Raw genomic sequence first — 7500 nt, forward strand, 5'->3', positions numbered from 1 at the left:
CAAACCTCTCTCTGTGTGTGTGTGTGTGTGTGTGTGTGTGTGTGTGTGTGTGTGTGTGTGTGTGTGTTTCTCTCTCTCTCTCTCTCTCTCTCTCTCTCTCTCTCTCTCACTATATATATACAGCTTTTACCTCCGCCAAGGAGGTTATGTTTTCAACGGGGCATGTTACTTCCGCCATGGAGGTTATGTTTTCATCAGGGTTTGTTTGTCTGTCTGTTTGTCTGTTTGTCTGTCTGTTTGTTAGCCAGATAACTCAAAAAGTGATGAATGGATTTCAATGATTTTCAGGGAAGGTTAGAAATGACCCAAGGAAGGGACTATTAGATTTTGGGAGTGATCTGTATCACCACCGGGATTCCGGGATTCCGGGATTCCGTTTATGTTTTTCGCTTAGTGGTGTAATGGCATGGTATGGCCACGTGGTGGCAATCTGAATAATTTAGGTTCAAATGTATGACAACCCTAGGATGAACAATACAGGTGGAGATCTGCGCTCTCTGAGTGCTTTTTTAGATATATATGCAGTAGTCTATAAGTAAACAGTTGGTTGTTAAAGGCTATTGTAAAATAAATGCAGCTTGATAAAGGCAAAGAAAGAAGTTCACAATTGTTGTTCCGCACATGCATTCAGACACAAATTGATTTTATTCCCACTGGCAGCATTGTCAGTGTAATCACATCCAAAGAACAGAGAAACAGTCAAGGCTTTTTGTGGATATGGTTTCCTGTCTAGTTACCTTCACTGAAATAATAAAACAGCATATGTTGCTGTTTTGCCCATCAACAAAATCCAATTGCATAAATAAATAAAAAAATATAGTAATAGCCATCCCACCAGCCAATCACAAAAGAGTGTTTCTTCTCTCCGGGTGATAAAACACTTAATATTTCATCACCCGGAGAGAAGAAATACTCTTTTCTGATTGGCTTGTGGGGTGGCTATTCGGTAAAGGATAATGGACGACACGGTGGTCGGTTGACAGGAATAAATGCACGTTCAAGGTTGTAATACTCAGCTCAGCGGACCTCATAAGTGCATTTATTTATGAGAACCCAGTGGAGTTCCGTGGAGTCCACACAGAACAATGAGGAACTCAACCAAGCAGTGGAATAATTCTGAATAATGGGACACCAAAAAAATCACCATTCCATATTAATGCTTATGAATAGTAACTATTGAGCTTGGAAGCAAGCTTCGCTGCAATGGAATCAACTGTACACAAGCTTACTGTCCATGCTATCATGCTATCGCTGTTATTGCCGATGAAAGTTGTAAGCCTACAACACACTGACTGAACAAGTCTGCTTCTTTTTAAACTGAACCACCTGTTTCCTTTGTGTGCTATAAAGGCACGACTATTGCTTATAGTGGCAACTGGGTGATAAGCGGGATAACGGCTTTTGAGGTGGTCTGTTATACAAAATGAATGCACTCGTTCTTTGCCTCGTCCATTAATTCCGTAAAACAGAACACCTTGAAATAAAACGTTATCCCACTTATCTCCCTTACATAATGTATCGCACTTAGGCTACAAACTGCGATATATCGAGTATATCGTCCAGCCCTCAAAAGTCCATAGAAAGATTGGGAGTTGTAAATCTGTGTCAGTCTGAACTTGGATGAGATGTCAAAACTAGATTGGATGCCAGGCTGGAATGAATGGGCTCTATCTTGGTGAGCTTAGAGTGAAAGTGTTGCTTCATCACTCAGACTGTGTTTTCAGCACGACTGGCTGCAGCGGGCATGGAGAGAATCTAATGGTAGTCCCCGTGGCAGCTATTGCTCTGAGAGCTGGGACTGTATTTAGCAGATGAAATGAGTCACACAGCTGAAATGGTGTACGGATGAAAGATGAGGTACATATGGGAAGCCTCTTGCCGCCACTTTGGGGGAAAAGATAAGCTGCAATCTCATAATGATACAATACTAAATCGCATATTACGTCAATATTCGGAGATACCAACCTTTCAAATGATACCAAAGGCCCCGGCAGTGGCGCAACTGGCTGGGGCACCTGCACCGTACGCTGGCGACCCGGGTTCGATTCCCGCCCCGTGGTCCTTTCCAGATCCCACCCCGACTCTCTCCCCCACTCACGTCCTGTCATTCTCTCTACTGTCCTGTCCAAATAAAGGCATAAAAAAAAGCCCAAAAAAATTATCTTAAAAAAAAAAAAAAAAAAAAAAAAAAATGATACCAAAATTCCAAATGAGATCTCACCTGTTTCTCACCCCGAGGGGGTGGAACTGAAAAGGAAAACAGCGACTTTTGAGATCTTAAGTTGAGTTTAAATTGGACTTGGGGCTGAGACAACAGACAGGCTATTTTACAGCCGCTGGTCTGGACTCTTACAGAAGGAATGGCCTTTCTGCCTTTCTGCCATTCTTTTTCCACTGACAGTACCTGATGCAGACTTTGCTCCTCAACTGCAACATTAGTTCCAAGTAATCAAAAATAAAATGAAAACAAGAAGACCCTGTCAATAGCAGCAGTAGAATGTAAAATAATGTGAAGAAATTGCAAGATAAAAGTGAGTTAACTAAAACCTTTTGCCGGCTTGATGTACAGAAGCAGGGTGTTCCATAGTTGGGGTGGGTAATGGATGAAAGCAGCTTCCCTGCTTTGCTGATGGAGCACTTTGGGCACAGCTAAAAGATTAAGCATGGGAAGGTCTAAGGTTCCTTTGTGGTTGATAAGATCTCAAAACCCCGGAGATGAAGGTGCTGTGTGTGCCATTTAGAGCTTTGTGAGTAATTAAAAACAGGGGGCCAGTGCTGCTCAGCCTCTTCTCGGCAGTTCAACTTCTAGCAGCAGAGTTCTGTATGAGTTCCAATTTCTTTGGGGTTTCGGGAGACCAGTAAAAAGTACATTGCAGTAGTCTAACCTACAAGTGATAAAGGCATGGATTAATTTCTCTGCTTTGTTGTGATAAAAAAAAGGCCGCATATGGACTAGTGAATGTGCTCTGTGTGTTGTTGTTGTTGTTGTTGTATTGAGTTGATCCACTTAACAGTCGTACTGTGTGTTCCTTACCGTGATTACTGTGTGGCTTTTTGCTGTGTGTTGTTTTGACAGCATTGCTGCTTGTTTACCCTGACAGATGAGCTGTCTGTGTGTGTCGGTGTAGGCAATTATACTCCCTATCGGGAAGGTGTTTGTTTATGTGTTTTGTTTTTCTTTTAGTTTGTTCACTTTGATTTGGTTTTCTCAAGGCTTAGTTTTGATATTTACCGGTGTTTCGGCACCTTTCGGGCTAAATGTTTATTTTGACTTGACAAATAGGCTTCATTCCATTCATTGACTTCCATGTTTTTTTTTTTTTTACCTTTCCTCTTTAATTGAAAACATTGTGTTATTCCGCATGCCTCAAGTCCTATACAGGCCTTACATATCATATTATATATCATATATTAAATTACTATGCATCTTTTAATTATGGGTTAAGTAAAAAAAATAGAGATTAGAAATTAGAGAATTTTTCCTAATGCAGAAATAGGGCTTCTGAGCAGCACAGGGCCCTGAGAAGTACATAACAGAGCTACCGGTATATTCACTTGGCCTACTTGCAAAATTTGCTTGTTTCCTCAAACGTTCTGTCGGTGGTATTGAGAGACCTGCATGCAAAATTCAGTGCATCAACAGTTGTCACGTTTCAGAGTGACTCCCTACATATTTGAAGAGCAGTCTAGACTCATTAGAATCAAACAGATGTAAGAGCGGAGACAGAAACCATTCGAAGGAAAGGGGCGAAGGCTGTTTCAATATAGTGGAAGTGTTTGAGCTGGAAGTAGACAGATGACTGTGTATTTGAGTGGGTACTGAAAGTGTAGTGACATAGTTGTTTGTAGAGTTCATGTTTAAATGAAGATTATTGTGCAGACCATATTTGCATTGAATTGTTGAATTTGTCAACTGGTGTTCTGTATTTTGGTAAAGTAAATATTGTTATGGTTTTGTGTGTTGTGGGTGTTCATTGTGTTTTTGAACGTTATAGTAATGTGTCTGAAGTTAAAAATGACATCTTGAGTTAAGAGGATGCTCATTCTTTGGTAGGGTCAAAGTCTATTGTTTGGTTAGCATTGTCTAGTTGCAACCATAATTTACAGGATGAATATGTTAGCAAGTCATTTGTATACCTGAAACTTACTGTCAACACAACCAGTGTTATGCTGTATCACAATATCACCTTAGACAGTTGATATCTTAAATAAACTATCAACTGATATATGTTCATGCCAGTCAATTATTATATGGTTACAGTGTTAATACTTTCAAGTATTGCAGTAATGACAACTATGACCCCCCCCCCTCCCCCCCGCCCCACACACACACACCACCACCACCATCCTCCAAAGCACCACCCACCACTCCCATGAACTCAACTAGTATGCCCTTACCTTTAACAGCAGCATTTACTACTCTAAAGAACCAAACCTCTTGGTATCATTCATCCAGTGCTTTAGGACTGATTTCCATTAGCCTATTTAAGCATCAGAGTGGAAAAAAGCTCTTATCTCCTAAACCGCAGTCACACTGTCTCTGGAGCTAATTGCCCTCGTAAGACCCCATCTAAACACAGGCCCCCGCACAGCAGTGTCGATAATTACAACAATTAATATGCATTTAGCACTCTCCTTAAATGGATTATGAACCTGATTTTATCCAACATGTCACCTTTGGCTTCACCCCTGCCAAGTAAGAGTAAACACATCAAACCCCTGTGATAGCCCCCATACACCGAACCGATATGCTTCCTGCTCAGCCGTACTTTACTTCAAAGCCAACGCTCCAAGCCTGTCAGGAAGGCTAAGCGCTAGAACTAATGTTCCTCATTAGGACGGAGGGAACGGCAGCAGCAGACTCCATCAGCCGGCCTGCCTGCTTCATTCACCCTGTCTGATCCTGCTCTCCCGGTAGAGGGAGGCCAGGCGACTCCGCCAGCCGTCTTTTCGTGTGCCACGGCTAATTAGCGCAAGAGAGCATCATCTGCTCCCTACCCGGAAAGCTTCCATTTGTCAAGGAGGATGTACTTGCTCCTGTTCTTTTTTTTTTTTGGTTTTTTTTTAAGGTCACAGAGTTGGGCTAGAGTTTAAATGCTCTGGAAGGAAATGTCCATTCATTCACTGCAAGCTCTATGTGTCCACAAAGATTCCATTCCTTGAACCCATAAATCTGCGGACTAGTGAAAAGCTCATCTTTCATATTCATTAAATTCTCTGAGAAGCGCCAATTCATGAAGGTCTTGTGTGTGCTGTATGTTTAGCAGTGTCCTTGCCCTCCGTGGTAGTTTGCCTGCATTTGTGGAAAGTTTCATTTCACCTCAGTGTAGCCTTTTACTGCGTTCATGTCACCTAAGGCTATATAAGATGCATTTGAAATTCTACTGACTTGACGCAGTTGCAAGGCCAACATGCCACTTTGAGAGATTACCTCAAAGCCGAAGCCACTTTCTCCACTCCGACGGAAGATGAGTGCTTATATGAGGTCAGAGGGGATGCTTGGAGTGTGCTGTGGGGCCCTGGGGGCTTCGTCAAGTGGGCAGGCTTACAGTAATAACTGATGATCTGCCACCTAGAGCCAGCTGTAATGACCAGACCTACACCTTGAACCCTCGTGGGAGTACCGGCCAAGCCCCCTTAGGGATTCAGGGGAAGATTGGACATGGAGATTTTTTCCTCTTTTCTTTGAAATGTGTGTGTGTGTGTGTGTGTGTGTGAGAGAGAGAGAGTGTGTGAGTGAGAGAGAGCGAGAGAGCGAGAGAGTGTGTAGGAGGGTGAGTGATTTTCTAGGTGTTGGATGGATTGGTCTGATATAGGTGAAAACTCAATAACCCAGTACCGGTATGTCCATGCATTCCTAGTGCTCAATTATATGTGTCCCTGAATGGGATTGGATTAGATTGGATTGGATAGTCTCTTTAGTCTGTCCCCTGGAGGCTATGTGGTTCATAGCAAGGAGCCAGCCCAAATACACTCAATCATCATGAGGCAATAAATAAGAACGTAATACACATGAATAGTTGAATACTACACATAACACACATGAGCTCTGTAATGCAACACATATGAGCTCTGTAATGCACATAACACACATGAGCTCTATAATGCACATAACAGAGCTACACATAACACACATGAGCTCTGTAATACACATAACAGAGCTACACATACTGTAACACACATGAGCTCTATACTACACATAACACGCATGAATAGTTGACTGAGCAATTTCTGATTATAGAAAATCACTATATTGATACCGCAGTGTTCACTTAAACCACTGCATTGGTGGTGTTGTGCACAATTGTTTTTTTTTTCTTTTTTTCAAGGCAACCGTCTTTAAACTATTGATATTTGAATTTGTCTTTAAACTGTTGATATTCAAACTATTGATATTTGAACTGAGAACCTTGTGTTTTGCTAAGTGGAGATCATCCCACAAACAGTGAAAACGAGGACAACTCTTTGTTGACTTCATTTTAAATACAAGTGGATGGGGATGTGATGTGAATGGGAATTTAAATGTGACTTTAGTCCCTTTCCCACATGAGCGAGACATCCGGATGTCAATCGGATATCAAACGGGTGGCTGTATGTGGGAACGCAAAACTCGGGTATTTTCTTACCCGGAACTCACCCTATTAGCCCCCTAGTACTACTTCTAGATGTTACCCGGGTGCGCTTAGGTGGGAACGCAGCCGGCACAGTTCTGGGTAGAGATGGGGGGCGTACCGATGACGTATAGAAATGCGCCCTTGCAGCCTGCTTGCAGCGTGAGGCAGAAAGTACAAATTGCCATGGTAACGATAAACATTGCCCTACGAGTATGAACACAGACGAGAACACCGGAGTACAGAAAACAGTGACATTTTGTTGTGTACGTACAATAAAAATTTAAACTGCAATCATGTTGTTGTGTTTGTTGCGGGACAGGCAAGATTATCCTTGCAAACGTGAATAGCTTGAAGTGTTGTCGATTAGCTTGCAACTAGCTGTTTATTACAGTGGTTAGCAATTAACAGCTAATAGTTAACGTCGCTGTGACTGTGACTGTGTGTGTGTGTGTGTGTGTGTGTGTGTGTGCCTGTGTGCATGCGAGCATGTGTGTGTGTGTGTGAGAGAGAGAGAGAGAGAGAGTGTGGTGTATGTACACGTGTGGTGAGTGTGTGTGTGTGTGTGTGTGTGTGTGTGTGTGTGTGTGTGTGTGTGTGTGTGTCTGTGTGTGTGTTGTCTGTTCTGGGCATTGTGAACCCTCCACGCTAGCATAACTGCAGACTAAGCTGAATGTGTCAGTTGAAAGAATGCACTGTAGATATTATTACAATGACTGCATATCATTGACATGTCTCTCATTATTTATTCAAAAGTCAGGAAAACATAAGCACTCACAAAAGCTTCTCCTTTGAATTTGTGAAGGAAGTCACAAAGGTTTAGTTGGCCTGTAAAGAGACAAAACCCCACAATGGTTATTAAAGAATTTAATTTTGCTTTTCTCCAGCT

The 7500-nt window shown here is 42.1% G+C and overlaps 1 protein-coding gene across 1 annotated transcript in view; it reads left to right on the forward strand.

Moving 5' to 3' along the window:
- Positions 1–7500, forward strand: part of tacr3a (tachykinin receptor 3a) — a 22075-nt gene that overhangs the window by 6139 nt on the left and 8436 nt on the right. The gene's annotated exons all lie outside the window — the stretch shown is intronic.

The sequence above is a fragment of the Sardina pilchardus genome, chromosome 2 (assembly GCF_963854185.1).
Source record: "Sardina pilchardus chromosome 2, fSarPil1.1, whole genome shotgun sequence".
NCBI lineage: Eukaryota > Metazoa > Chordata > Actinopteri > Clupeiformes > Clupeidae > Sardina > Sardina pilchardus.